We start from the raw sequence: 15,819 nt of genomic DNA, 5'->3' as shown, positions 1-15,819 counted from the left end.
AAAGCCTGGGAGAGTCCTCTCAGGGAAATTCCTGTCCTCCTCAGGAAAGGGTATGATTTCCTTAAGCATGAAGATTGTGTTTCCAGCCAATTCTCACCATTTAAAAAATATCAAGCTGCCCAGAAATTGCACCATGCTCTTTCAGAATGCCCTCCTTCATCCTGTACTTTGCAAGGTGCTCCCTCTATTTCTTACTGAGGCCTTAGACAGTGGAACCCTCCCAGTAATGAAAATACTAAGTGTTTTTCACTTGATGGCCTATTACATATGGGAGTACACAAAGTGTTTTGCAGACAGTAAGTCTTTTCACCTGCACAGAAATGCCTGTAAATTGGTAGTATCCATCACATTTAAAAAATAAATTAAAAAGCCAAGTCTCCTAGACACGTAAGAGAATGGCTAAAAGGTTAGCAGGTTCGGTATTGAAACCACTGGTATCACTCAATACTGCTTCTGTCATGAATGTGTGCTTAAAGGCATTTGCCACAAAGCCTTCTAACCTTCTTTTCATGTCAGAAACCCGTATGGTAAAAGAAGAGAACTTCCAAAAGCTGTCCTCTGACCTCTATGAGTACACCATGGCGCATGCATCCATACATAAACATAAAAAATACAATTAAAGTGTTTTTTTTAAACTGATTTTCAGATTGCAAAACTTGGTTTATTTCACTGGGACTTGGACTAGAAAAGGAGGGTTCATGGAGGGTTCATTACATCCCCTGAAACTGTACCCACAAATGGCAGAGACCCCAAAAAGTACCTTAGAAATGGGTATCTAAATGGTGATTAGTTTTGTTGAAGTAGGGAGTGGGATGGAGGAGGTAGGTTAAGAACCCAAACAGTTGGCATGTTTAGTTTTATTCAAGATGCATAATTAGAGCAAGATTCTCAATACATCGGCTGATCTGAAAATATAACCACACTTCCTTATGGAAATGGGATAAACTAGTTCTCATTGTTGGATTCTGTATTTAGTTTTTCCATGTATATCATATATACACATGTCATATTTATAGATGATATAATATATGCATACATGACATCACATTATATACATAATACTCATATAACTCTCTAGTTATCTAATATTTACTACTATTTTTTCAGCAACCCCAAACCTTAGAAAGAAACAGTAGGCAAATGTTCTCAAAATAGATACATCAAAAGCAAGTATTCAGAGCTTAAGTCATCCCTGGGCCCACAGTGAAAACTTGTGAGCTTTTATTTTACTTATCATTGTTCATGAGCTTGTCATTGGTGATGTGCTAGGCTCTCACTCTACTGGTGATAAGAAGCAAATAGAGAAAGTTGAGAGTTCACACATGAAGAAGAAGAAGAAGAAGAAGAAGAAGAAGAAGAAGAAGAAGAAGAAGAAAAGAAGAAGAAGAAGAAGAAGAAGGAATAGAAAGGGAATATTGGAGAAATGGCTCAGAAGTTAATAGTTTGTGTCATTCTTGCAGAGAATCTGAGTTTAATTCCCAGCACCCACACTGCACAGCTCACAACTATCTGTAACCCCAACTCCAGAGACATCTGAGACTTCTGGCCTCTATGAACACTTGCATACAGGTATTCTTAAATCCTTCTCCTCCTCCTCCTCCTTCTCCTCCTCCTCCTCCTCCTCCTCCCCTTTCTTCTTCTTTGAGACACAGTCTCTTTGTGTTAGCCTTGACTGTCCTGGACTCACTTTGAAGACCAGGCTGGCCTTGAACTCACAGCAATCCACCTGCCTCTGCCTCCCGAGTGCTGGGATTAAAGGTGTGCGCCATTACACCTGGCAATCTTTTGTTTTGTTTTTTGTTTGTTTGTTTTAAGAAAGGGAATATTGCTAGAGAGAAGAGTTTCTGTCAGCAGATGTGACAGCAAATAGCAAATTTTTAAAAAGCAGCAAAAATAATATTTAAGCTGGAGAGCCCCCTCAGATGTTAAGGGTTAAGCTTACAACTAAAACATCAAAAAATGATGCTCACATACAAAGTGACTCATTATGGTTCTGAACTCCATGCCCTAAGGCTTCGTTTTGGAATCTTAGGATTCGGAGACTTTTTCTGCCATGCTGGAATCCCCTCAGCAATATTCCTGAGACTTCTTGCCACTTGCTGAGAATTGTGCAAAGTTATGGCTCTGCCATAAACTAATACCATAATGTCTTTCCCTGAAATTCCAGTTTATGGCAGAGCCAGGACTTGCCAGCACACTTCATCATGTTACTTACTCACCCTCTTCACTTGTGGATGGACTCTATGTACAGATGGCAGTGCAGAAATACTCAGAGACCCGCTGGGGCTCCAAAAGAACATTTTATCATCAATGTTGAAGGCTGACTGTACAGGCTGATAATACAAGCACTATGTGATCTCCTGTGACTAATCTGTTTTTAGAACAATACTGAGAAGTGACACCACTTCTGACAGAAAGGGAAATAGACTGACCTCTCTGAGTGTATTCTCTGCCTGTGACGTGATGAAGGATTTATGTAAGCAGCCTTGAACATCATGTATATCCTCAGCTCCCTTGTGAAACAGTATGCCCTTGATGCCAACAGAAAGAAGCAGTAAGGCATGCATCTATACCCTGCCTTTTCAGCCCACTCGATGTGACTTGAGTCCTGGCGCATTCATCTCTGCTCTATGTCTTCTTCTTCAATTGCAACCTGTATTAATAATCTGCATCACCAAACTATTAAAAGAAGATCATCACAATACGCTTTGGTACATCACTGCTCCTCATGCGTCTAGGTACCCTGAAGAGATGCTTGTACGTCTGCCTCTCCCAACCAAATGACCCCAAGTCCATTTTCTCCTCTGTGTCTTATCTCTCTCATTTGTAAAGTTATTGTATTTGGATGAACAACCTTCAAATTCCTGCCTTCTCTGACCTACCATTCTGTAGGTATTTTGACAATATTCCTATTATTCTCTGGGATGGAAATTCTTTATTAAAAGTCTGTGCTAAGCAATCCTCTCTGAATCCTACAAAGCAAAACCTGACCTGGGCTAAGAATCCTAACACAACGTACTGACTGTCCTCAGATGACCCTGATAACCACAGGATCTTTAATTCTTGTCTTAATCTGTAAAACTTGTGCTGTGCATTTTTCTCCTTTCTTGCCCTCCTCCAATCTTCTCTCCTGTTTTATATTTCTCTATCACTTCCCTAACCCACATATTGTTTTGTCAATGAATTATACTTTAATATATAGAATGAATGAATTTCTGTCTTACTATTAAATTAAAAACCATTCTCATCCCTATGGAAAATGAATCCGGGCCATTAAGTACATTCAAGACTAGTCTGGAAAGCAGAGAAGATTAGAACAGTCCCATAGAGCCCATATTCGTGATTTTTCTCCCATGGACCCTAGAGGCTTTATATCACCTGAGCAGAGCCTGAGAAAATGATGACCAGGCACTTCTTGTTCGGTTTTTGCATAATCCATCATGAGAGCCTTCCACTTCATTCTGTCTGGCCTACCCAGTCTGTTTCTATCACAGTATCATGGACAAGTCACCAGCCACCTTCAGGATCAGAATCATAACTCCCTGCCCCTCGACCAATGGCTCACCCAAGAATTCCAGATCTTTGCAATGATTCCAAGCCAAGGAGTCAAAGGAAGATGTCTCCTATACAAGCCAGGGCATCTGATACTGCTTAACTGAATCTTTTGGGATAGAACTTCCCAATAATGTTCAACAAATATAGTTCCATGAAGGTAAATACTCTTTTTAAAGTAGAAGTAAAACACAATGTTACATACATCTGGGGACCACTGTGCTAAGCAAAGTCAAACAAGTTCCCTGGGGGCTTCAACACACTACCACATCTTGTGAACACCCAATATCCCCAGACTTTTAAAATCATAGTTCCATTTTTTTTTCAAAGTGCATCTGTGAAAATTCAGATGATTGATTCCAGTCTCTCCAGAGGCCTCTCCTGCCCACCCTCACTGATGTTGGTCCTGATGATGTGGCTGGCTTCGGTCAGCAGAGTATTAGAGGATGTGATTGGAGCCAAGGCCTCAAAGATTTTTTTTATTTTATCTTTTAGCTTATCTTTTGACTTCTGTCTTTCCCATGAGAACTCACCCTAACTACTTGTTCTAGAATAATGAAAAACACATGGTGGAGACATGAACATAGCCAGGAGCTTAAGACTAAGCCTGGTCGACCCACAGGCTTGAAGCAAAGCCACCCAAGGAGCCAGCCTAAATGAGTTCTTCTGGGGTTTTTGTTACACAGTGTGTGTGTGTGCGCTCTGATTGGTATTTTATTTCTCCTTTACAAGTTCCACACAATAGACAAAGGGTTTTTTTTTTAATAACATATTGTTATCTTTGCTGGAAGCGATCATATAATCATTTAAGCAATACAAATGTGTACCTACATGAGACTGAGGTTTCTGCAGCCTATAAACACCTCTTTGGTTTTACAAAGGAAAAAAGCAATATACTGACAACGCAACTGTAACTCTTAGAAAAACACCAGTTTCCTTACCAACCCTACACCTCCAGTACAGCAACCTACCATCCAAGACAGCAATGAGCTCAAGCCATAGGAAGCCAAGAGCAGCTCACCACAACAGCACAGACCCTCCCCCACCCAGCACCTCCTCAATGGACTCCTTATCCTCATCACAGGAAGACAGCCATCACCCAAGACAGTAGAAACAAATATATACTTGCTGTAACATTTCCGAATGTCTATTTCACATCCAGCACCTCAGGAACTCCGTGAAAGCACGCCTACCACTCTTTAGTCCGCTCCCTTCGTCTCAAGAGAGGGAACCAGGTCTTCCTAATTCATTGTAGGTGTGTAGGATAACAAAATATTTCACCAGAAGGGATGTAGCCATGCTATTTGATAAAGGTAAGAATAAGGAAAAAGCAGTTATCTTAAAGAAAAAAAAAAGTGTGCACAACATACTGCAAAACTGTAATACAATACGCTCAAACACAATATTCAACTGGTCAAGCACGTGAAGATCATCTTCTGAAAGACGAACTGGGCTCTTATTCTGTAGCTACTTTTGAGGTAACTTTAAAAAAATGCTTCCCCTCAACAAGGTCTGACACCGATCCTGGTACTTGTTAAGAGGTTTGTTATGAGACAAAAACAGCTCAACAGTCTGCTTTCGAGCTGTCCCAGCGCTCATCTTCAGCATTCATCCGAAGACTGGGCATCATCCTCTTCGCCCCTCACTTCTCGGGATCTCCCTGAAGACTCCCCTTCTCGGTTGTAGCTCTGTACTTTAATATTCAGTCTCTCGGCTAGTTTCAGTGCTGCGAGCTTTGCCTGCATCTCCCCAGAATTCTGACTCTGCTCTTTCTGCAAGGCCAGCGACTCTTCTACAGAGAGCAGCTGTGCAGGCAAGTGGTGGAGCGGAAGGAGGCGTGCTGATGTGACGTCATCAAGATGGTGCCTAGCCCAGCACGGCCGCTCGTCTGAGGAAGCAGGAGACTCGCCCTTCTGGCAATGACTTAGTGAGTCACTCTGTTGTGTGGGTAACACATTGGTCTTAAACTTGTGAGGAGGGGACACTGGGTTTCTGGCTCGCATTTCTAGCACTTCCATGTAATGAGGCTTCTTAGGAGTCTCGCTCTGGAGCCCTGGAAGGTCGTCAGCGCTGGTGTTTTCTTCTGAGGGTTCAGTCTGGTCTGAAACTGAGATCTTTTGCAATTATTTAGTGATAAACTAAATACTTTCAGTACTAAATATTTTCAGTACTGCTGAAAATATCTTCCGCTTGACCTGAAACAGGGTGCTGGGGAAGATGCCGGTTAACTTCAGATGAGCGTACCCCGGGTCTGCTACTGGGAGCTGGGCCTGTGCTCACTGGACAGCCAGCCTCCAAAGTCTCTTCATTGCCTCTGTCAGTGACTTGTGCAGGTCCCGGGGTTTCTGAGGTTGCTTTAGAGGATTTGATGTCTACAGAGAAACATTCAGGAGCTAATACGAAGTATCAAGCATCAGTTCAGACTTCTGGGCCTTGTCTACGTCAGTATCAACTCTTGTGGTTGGTTTTGGTTTTTTGTTTTGTTTTGTCTTACCTTACAGTCTACACTAACAGGGTCAAACAATTCACTTCTCTCTCCAACCTCTTCATGTTCTTCTGCAATGGCAGCTTTCAGTTTGGCAATGGTGTCTGAGATCTTTTCCCCTTTGTCAGGTGATTTCCAAGTGAATTTTTCGTTGCGCAAAAATTTCTCCTGGAGCCTCAACCTCTCCCGAAGCTCCTCAGAACTCTGCCACCTCAAGTCCTCAGGAGCTCGAGGCTCTAAGCTGCAGGGCAGCAAGCACATTTGGGTTGCAGCTGGCAGGGTTTCCCAGCCGGGGACAACTCTGCCGGGAGTCGCCATTTTCCCAGAAGAGAACTTACGTTTTTTCTCTACTTTTTTTTTTTTAATGTGCGTTGATGTTTTGCCTGTATGTATGGCTGGATAAGAGTGTCATATCTTGGCGTTACAGAGAGTTGTGAGCTGTCATGTGGGTGCTGGGAATTGAACCCGGGTCCTTTGGAAGAGCTCCCAAAAGCTGAGCCATCGCTCCAGCCCCCTTTTCTCTGCTTCTTAAACAAGGCAGGATCTATCCTGCCTCCAGTGTCTCAGTAGATGGGAGAATGAAGTTTCTCTCCATCCTCCTGCTCACTGACCATTGGTGTGGTGAGTGACTAATTTTCTCAGATATATAACTGAAGGATGATATATTAGTTTTACAGAGGAAAGAAATGAAAACAAGGAAAGACTGATTTAGCTCAGTGTTCTACAAAGTTCTGTCCCCGACTGCTTGGCCCTGTACACGTGGGCTGAATGTCATGGAAGCAGAAACGTGAGATAGAGTTGCTTGTGCAGCTCATGGTGGAGAGAAAACGAGGACACACCTCCTTCTGAGCCCTACCTCCTAAAACTCTTAGAACCTCCCACATCTCTGGAGGCTCTGCTTTCACGACCGACAAATTTGCTGATACACTCCCAGTCTAGCATCAGGCTCCACCCTTCTGTTTATTTCTATCTTTTGTGGCTAATACGTTCCCTCCTCTCAACTGAGGTGGGTTTAAGCTCTTGGATTTCAGTGAGTTCCACTCATTATGTCCCCAGAAAGTCCAAGTTTATTCATATCTATCTAAACTTCCCCCAGACATAGTGATCTATGCCAGTGAAGGACAGCGCAAAGGCTGTGGCAGGAGGACTAATATTAGTTCAAGAACAAACAACAAAACAAAAACTAAGCTTTCAGGTTGAAAGTCACCATAAGAATGAATGTGTACCACTTTAGAAATCAATCTGGTGCTTTCTTAGAATAATGGAAATAGGGCTACCTCAAGACCCAGCTATCCACTCCTTGGAATATATCCAGAAGATGCTCTACCACACAGGGACATATGCTCAACCATGTTCATAGCAGCCTTATTCATAGTAGCCAGAACCTGGAAACAGCCTAAATGTCCCTCAGTCAAAGAATGGATAAAAAAAACTATGGTACATTTACACTATGGAATACTACTCAGCTATTAAAACAAGAAAATCCTGAAATTTGTGGGCAAATGGATAGAACTAGAAATGATCATATTGAATGGGTTAACCCAGACTCAGAAAGATACACATGGTATATACTCACTTATAATTGGACACTAACCCAACAGGGATGTCCCCTGAAAGTCTTCACTTACCAGGAGAATGAGATAGGTGCGGGGACCTCCTTTTGGGACTCTAGGTGAGAGAAGTATGTGAGAATAGGGAAATAAAAGGATCCAGAGGGTCCTAGAAACCTACAAAAAGAACATAATGATGGGTGGATCTGGACCCAGGAGGGTCTGCTTAAGCTACTGCACCAACCAAGGACAATACATACAGTAAATATTGAACCCCTACTCAGATCTAGCCAAGGGACAGGACATTATCCACAGTCATGTGGAGAGAGGGGGCTGACTCTGACATGAATTCTGGTGCCCCATATTTGAACACTTCTCCTTCCTGGGGAGGCCTGGTAGCACTCAGAGAAAGAATAGGAAGGCTACCAAGATGAGACTTGATAGGCTATGACCATATGGTGGGGGAGGAGGTCCCCTTCTGTCACAGACCTAGGACATGGGAATAGGGTGAAAGAGGGAGGGAGCGAGGAACGGGAGGAGACAAGTAAGGGGATAAAAATTTAGATGTAATTTGAATAAATTAATTTTTAAAAAAGGAAAAAAAGAATGTATGTGCTTTTCAAGTCTCTGAGACCTTCTGCACTAGTATAACAAGAGCTAAGCACCTGGCCCTAAAGCAGAGTTCCGTGCAAAGCAGTTTGGGAATGTGAGCTCTGTGGCCTTTCAAAGCTCCTCTGCCTACCAACCCACCGCTCCTCTCTTGAGAAAAGTGGGGCAGCCTTTTTGGATCGGGTATGCTTTCAACTTACCTTGCAATACTGGAATTAATAGTTCTACATGAGCATTGTGGCTTGTGAGCTGAGGTACGTGGGCCTACAACCAGCCAAATGGGGACTTTCAGGGATGGCAATTGCCAGAGCCACCAAGGACCAGGTCTCCTGGATCCTGGCATTGGTACTTTTCTTCTTCGCCTCTCTGTTCTCCCTCCGAAACTGTATAAAAAGATCACATGCCTTTCTGTGTTTTTGACTCCAGTTCAGATCTATGTCTTATTTGGAAAGACATCAAATAACGACTTCAAAACAGTCTTCAGGTGAACAAGAGAGTGTGTTGTGTGATTTTTTCAGCATTGATTCTAAGAAGCCTTCCATTTATTTAGGTGAATAAAAATAGAAGTCCAGTGTCCTCTTACCCAGTAGTTCAAGCAACTTTAAAAGCTACTCCAAAAAGATGGAGAGCTGTGGGAAATGACTAAATGGCACTGAAAGCAGCACTCTATGCTCTAAAGGATCAAAAATTAGGCAATCTGCGTGGCAGTGAGACAGGACCTACAGGAATCAGGACATGGCCTTGAACGAGTCCCAGAACTGATAATGTAGGCAAGTTATGTGCTTACATACTGAAGCCAATAGCTGGGCATGTTTTTAAGACAACCCTGTTGAGTCCATTTCAGGGCAGATGTCTTTTCATCAGGCTTTGTATATAGCACCTGCTATTAGCCAGGTGACTCCAGCACAATGCACACTGCTTTGATGTTGTAAACTACTAAATCAGCGCGTACCATAGAGTTCTTTGGAAGCATTCAAGCAATACTGCAAGGTTTTGGTCATCAAATGTTTATCTAGCAAAGCATTGCCATACATTTATTGTCTGACTGAAAATGATAAATTTGTGAAGGGCACTTAGGCTGCTTTATCCAGTTATGCATTCATGAATATTCACACTTCATTATTGGACGATGAGATATAAAACTAGTTCTCAGGGGTGGGGACCAGAGTAGGAAAGCACTTGCCTAGCCTGCAAAAGACACTGGGTTTGATTGCCACATCACAATAACCACCACAAAGGACTTCTCTGTGCCAGCACCCTTCCAGGAGCTGGGGATGCTGACATGAGCTATACGGACAAACCCTCTAGCTGTATGGAGCTGACATTCTAGTGAAGGTAGATGAATGGCAGGTGAATCACTTGGGCCAATTAAAACTTCTTAGGAAATAGAAAGTGAGACTTCTATAGACCACTTAAGCATTAGTGAACGTAGGGCATGGAGGTGGGTTAAAATATTAAGAAAGTCAATCAGGGAAGGTCCTATTGATAATGTGGCATTTATCTTTAGATCTTGACTTAAGCTTGTAGCTACTGAGTTGATCTGCCTCATGGGACCCAACCAGCCAGAGAGAAGAACAATATAAGGGATCTTCCCTGAAGAGCTAAATACACCTGGGAAGACTTTTTATCCTGAAGAAAAATCATGGTAGTGCTTCCAGAGGAAAAAAACAAACAAAAACAGAAAGTAGGGAGAGCAAACAAGAAATAACATGAGTCTTTAAACTCTTAAAGACCATCCCCAATGACATACTTCCTCCAGAAAAGCCACATCACCTAAACAGTGCCACCAACTAGGGACTGAGTCTTCAAACATCCCTACTTATGGGAGACAGTCTCACCAGAGAGACAGATGATAGAAGAAGATGCCCACCATTGACCAACACATGCACACACATACATGCATACCTACATACATGCACAAGCACACATGTGCACACAAGATGAGAATGGGGAAGCAAGAAAGTGGTCATGGTGGGGGGAGATCTTAAGATAAATAGATAGTAAAAAATAGGCTGTATGATGAGGAAAGGAGGGAGCTATGTGCAGAGAGGTTTAAGTGGGAAGAATGGAAGAGTAGAGCAGAGGAAGGGGATAAGGAGAAGGCTAACAATAAGATAATTGATAAAGCCATATGGAAATCTGCTATCTTTACAGCACACACACACACACACACACACACACACACACACACACTTCATGTAGTGGTCCCACACAAGAGATAATTTTTTCCTCCCAGAACTCATAACTTGTCAAATAAAAAGCCCTGTGCCAGATGTCAGATACCTCCCCCCAAGTTATTGGTCAGGGGTATCCTGGAGACCCCTAAAACAATACAATGTACTTTGTTGTCATTGGTCTTGGTTACCTTCCAGAACTTGATGATGGTAGTCCTATTGCTTAAGACACCACACACTTTGATCACAGGTCATGAGGAAAAAAATCAATCTAATACTCACTGGCTAGCCTTCATAGCACCAAAGGACACTACATAGAAAGCTGGAGGTAAAAAGTCATCGGCAGCCTTACACAGTCATGAGTCCCACAAGTTACAGCAATGATTAGCCTGGCAAGACATGCCTATGGTGCAATAGTAGCATGGATGTTATCACAGTAACCAAACATTTTCTAGTTGGATTTAAGGTTCACTCCAAGGGAAGAGGTACAGCCTGGTATTATAAATCTGGCTAAGAATCTATGGCTAGGTAGATCAAAAGTCATAGGAATAGACTCACTACTGTTAGTTTGTTAAATGGACATAGTTTCAAATGACTTTCTAAATACAATTCTTACTACCTATAGATTATCCCTTAATCTTCATCAAGAAGTCTTTGTACAGCAGAAAGCAGTTATGGTAGAAACAACTCATCAAATACAGAGAATAAGTGTTCATGGAGTAGTTAGCCACAAGCACGACATCCAGACCACACCTTTCTCCTGATGTTCAGGGAGCATCATGGGAAATGAAATGGAAAGATTATAAGATCCAGAAGTTTGGAGGACTGGGACAAAGAGTGTCTTGTGGACATGGCTGGACTGCTTCACACGTGACCTCACAGCAGCTGTAGTTGTCTGCATAAAGCCTTCACAGCCAGGCAGCATTTCAGCATACATAGGAGAGAGGCTATGAGCTCGCAAACTCTTACCTGAGGAGCTAGTGATGGTTGATACTTACTAGGAGAGAGTCTGGTAGATTGCCCATGCTCCAGTGGCTTTATACCCAGGCATATATGGGCAGCACAAGTCAAAACCAGTGTCTACAAATAAAATAGATAAGGGGGAGCATAAAGTTGAGAGTAGGTTAAAAGCTAAGACATGGATCTGGGAGTAATTGGAGGAAGTGGAGGTGATAATGATTGAAATGTATGAAATGGGTTAATTTAAAATATATTGAAAGTACAAATACTTGCTCAGTTTTATAACTATAAAATAGCACATTGGTAGAAGGTTACTATGAAGGTCCAGATATGCTAGTATCCAGTCTGGGAGACAGTTAAATGATTCATCTTCGTCACTATCAGATGTACAGAGCATCAGGTCAGTGGCAGCATAAAATTAAGAGACACTGGGGTATACCATAGAAAGAGACAAAAGAACATGGAAAATACTGTACATGGCTGTCAAACTCCACTCTGATGCCAGCACCCATGAATAAGAACAAACGACTTCTCTTCCCAAATACCTGCAGCAATAGCTTGACAATACTGATGGTACTTACCAACCTGCAGGTAATAACAAACAAGTAGGATTGATATACTGAGTGACAAAATCAAGATCCTTCTTGAACCTTTCAGCTGAAGTTTTATTATGATGACATTTGGCATGTAATTTTCAAGTTATTTTATATCCAAAATCCAAATTTATAAGTACAGTGTAAGGACAGTCTGACTTGATAGCATCTGTGCAGATCTTATTACATCAAGTCAAAGAATAAGAATAGCCCCACTACTTACTGAGAATAACACTGAACACATGCTAAGTACTCTAAGTGTTCCCTAGAAAGTTTCATAATTCTAAAAGGAAGGTATCATTGTCATCAGCATCTCTCCATACAGGAAGAAAATAGGGAATTTGAAATTTTAGATAAAATGCTGAGAGTCCAAAAGCTAGTCAGTATTGAAACCTGGGGTTAAACTAATCTGAAACTATGTCTTAACCAATATTTTGTAATCCTATTTTAAAATAATAGTATTAATAAAAGACCCAAAGAAATTTCTTTGTAATGTACATATGTCAATTTGAGTACTATATGTAGTTTTCTGAAACATCATTCTTTCTTTAGATAGAGATAGAAACTAAGTGATAGATTCAATAGGTAGGTGGATGGATGGCAAAACAAGGTAGATAGATAGATAGATAGATAGATAGATAGATAGATAGATAGATAGATGAGATCCTTCAAAGACATAGTCATAGCATATTCTGAGCATGCCCCATGAGACATAAATAAAGAAACTAAGAACTCAATGTAAGAAGTGATTTCAAATACACAAATTTCAAGTAACAACTCTGCATTGTCTGGAAATAGGCCTACATGTTGAGGTTATTCAAAATGGCCCTCTCTTCTTAGTTTTGTGACCTTCCATTAGTTTGTCACCTTCAAATTATATATGATGATCACTTCTTCTATCAATGCTTAGAAGCATTAGAAACAATGACTATGAAGTCTCTTGGCACAGCCTTGGAAGATGGACAGTTGTCGAGACAATGTGGAGATAAAGAGCCAAAACTCTACCTCCAATGGTACCTGTCAGAGAACCTGCTTCCCAATGAGCATCCATCCCTAGCGACATTTAGTCAAAATTGTAAAGGTACAGTAAGGGAAACTAGTTTTCACATTAAACACTGAGTCTTTTTAAAGATGAGATTCTATGGAACAGAATGATGTCACCACACTTCCGGTTGCAGGGAGGGGTAAGAAACGAGAGGACACGTACCCTGTCGTTTCCATTCTCCTTGGACTCAGTGGCATACATCTTCTAGGAGATTAATGAAGAGATAACTATTTGTAATCTCAGGCTGGGAGGACCCTTCATTTAGGAAGGCAACCCTGAGGGAAAGGTGATTTTGGCCTCAATTAGGGTTTTTTAAATGGAAGAAAGAAAAAGAAAATTAATGTATTCCTCTTTACTTGTAGAATAGCTAAACAACGCAGAGTTAGATGAATGAGTTAAAAATAGATATGCAAAGATTGTGGTTGATGTATTTAAGTCTCCCAGATAATGGCAGTTTGTGATTTACGGTGTGGGGTCTGGTGGATGTCGTTTTACTGCCTCCTACTAGCACACCATTGGTGGAATGCTTTTTTAGCTATGCCTTTTTTCCTTAATGAAAATGTTTTGAAGACCTGAGTTGCTCTTTGCCCTGTCATTTGAACTATATTTCATCACAGGCCGTTTTACTATGTTTGGAAATTCATCTAGGATGTTGAAAAAGCCAAATTACAAGCTGGCCTCAAGCCTCGGAGAAATATCTTGGGCATTTTGTTTACAGGCCAGAGGGCTGGAATCTGCCCCTTTGAAGGTTTCCTCTTTACGCATTTTTGGCCAGCCTGCACTGGGGAAGTGGGTGTTCTAAGGGCAGGGGATGTTGTGTTTCTCTTTCAGGGCTTGGAAAGTTTTCACAATATGAAAATGATTAAAATGGAAGCACACTGTGTCCCTGCCTGAAGACGTCCTCCCCTCAGTCCTGGACAGACCCCTCTCAGTACATCCTGAGACCCTTGCTCAAAGGTGTCAGTCTATCACTAAGCTGTCCCTGACAGACCTCCTACTCAGCAGCAGTTACCCGCCCCCCTGCACCACCCCACCATGTTCTGTGTTTTCATAGTGCTGGTTCCTCCAGTCTTCTGCCTCTCCACCTAATTTCCAATTATGTATTTATTCGTGTGCTGATTATTTGTCTCTCTCCCCAGATCAATATAAGACATCATTTGATTTTGTTTTCCATTGTGTCCTAACACTTAGCACTGTATTGGCACAAGGTACATGCTTTAAAAATATTTATTGAATAAGTTAATCCATTCCAACTTTTTATGACATTAAATTACATAAATAAATAACTCAATGTCAACTTCCCCAGAACTAAGGCTTCTGGGAAAGTTAAGAGGTCAACCCAACCTCTCACCACAGTTACATGTTCTTTTCTTTGGTCCCCACTGTCTACTTTTAAAATATGCCCTGGGCCAGGCCTGGTGGCACCCGCCTTTAATCCCAGCACTAGGGGAGCAGAGGCTGGAGGATCTCTGAGTTCAAGGCCAGCCTGGTCAAGAGAGTGAGTTCCAGGACAGCCATAGCTACATATTGTCTCAAAAACAAACAATAATAACAAAATGTCACTGTAAAATGTGTGTGTGTGTGTGTGTGTATCCCTGAAAACATGATTCTGTTTGTCCATCAAAGTCGGACAAAGGTCCTTTGGGAAAACAGATTGATGAGATCTTTCTTGACTGGCCACGTGGGCAGAAGCATTCATGCCAAAGGGCACGAGTGACACAGTGTATGAGGTCCAGACCTGACACATTCCCCAGTACTACGTAGGACTACACTGTTGGCACATTGTGTTTTTGGAAGAAGTAAAAAATTAACTCAAAGGCAGGCATGTTTAGCTAGTGATGTTTTCTGACCAGGCAGTCTGAGAGACTTGTTTCTGGTTTTTTTCTATGCCTTGACCGCATAATACCTTACCGTAAAATCATAAGAGCACAAAGTCTACTGTAGTCCTCCGCTTACTACTAGCACTTAATAATCTATCCTGAGTGACTGATGGAGCCCACCTTCCAACTGTTTGTTTTTTGCTTTCTTTGTTTGTTTTGTTTTCTTTTTATGTAGGAAGACAATTAGAAATAATCAACCAAGAACCTCTGCAGGGCCCAGCACAAGGTAATGTTGCATGTGATGTGATATGTGAACATCTACTCACCCTACACAACCCCAACAACAGACCAAAGAAACAATTCTACCCAAATTTAGCTTAGCGGACCAGGGAATGTACTTACAGAGCGCAAATGAGCAGTTACCTACAGAAATGCGGATGACTGGAGGAAGCCAGGTGCAACAAGAAAACCTACGCAACATGGAGGACAGCTCATGAAAGCTCCCTGAGTGAGATTTTCAGTTTTCATGGAATTGTTACTACTTATATAATCTTGGGGGAAGAGGTGACTCTTGGAATTTTCAGGAACTTCCTGAGATTTGTGAGTTTCTTTTACTCCCTGGGTCTTAGGGAGCACCCCTAGAGGAAAATGTTTTCAATCCAGAGAAAGTAGTTACACAAGAGAGAGCATTATAGAAACTGTAACCAGTGGGTTGCTAGAGCCCAGAAGAAAATGAGTGTTGATCATTCTCTGTGGACTCAGCTATAAGAGAATTCTCCTAAGAACTTGATCAGGCAATCAGAGTGTATGCTGGAGAAAAATTCCCTCCCTCGTGTTTCCTTCAAGGAGAGCAGGATAGGAAGGGAACAATTTAGAAACTCATGGAGGATGGGCTCTGTTCCTAACAAGGTGTGCCTCCAGGGGAGGCCAGGTCACCGCCCAACCAGCTGCTTCTTTCTTGGAACCTAACTGGCCTAAGAGAAGGGAAATTCTAACTCTTCCTAATGCATCTAAAGCAGAAAAGACTGAGA

At 41.9% G+C, this 15,819-nt stretch overlaps 1 pseudogene across 1 annotated transcript in view; it reads right to left on the bottom strand.

Annotated features, from left to right (window-relative positions):
• Positions 1–5,966, bottom strand: part of LOC311599842 (DNA-directed RNA polymerase II subunit GRINL1A-like) — a 30,675-nt pseudogene extending 24,709 nt beyond the window's left edge. The window contains exon 1 of the transcript XR_014783638.1: positions 4,923–5,966. The product of XR_014783638.1 is annotated as a DNA-directed RNA polymerase II subunit GRINL1A-like (transcript). The remainder of the gene's footprint in view (positions 1–4,922) is intronic.
• Between the last annotated feature and the right edge of the window lie 9,853 nt (positions 5,967–15,819).

Source organism: Acomys minous (assembly GCF_964271855.1).
Source record: "Acomys minous genome assembly, chromosome: 6".
Taxonomy (NCBI): Eukaryota; Metazoa; Chordata; class Mammalia; order Rodentia; family Muridae; genus Acomys; species Acomys minous.
This window is presented reverse-complemented; position numbering and strand designations above follow the sequence as displayed.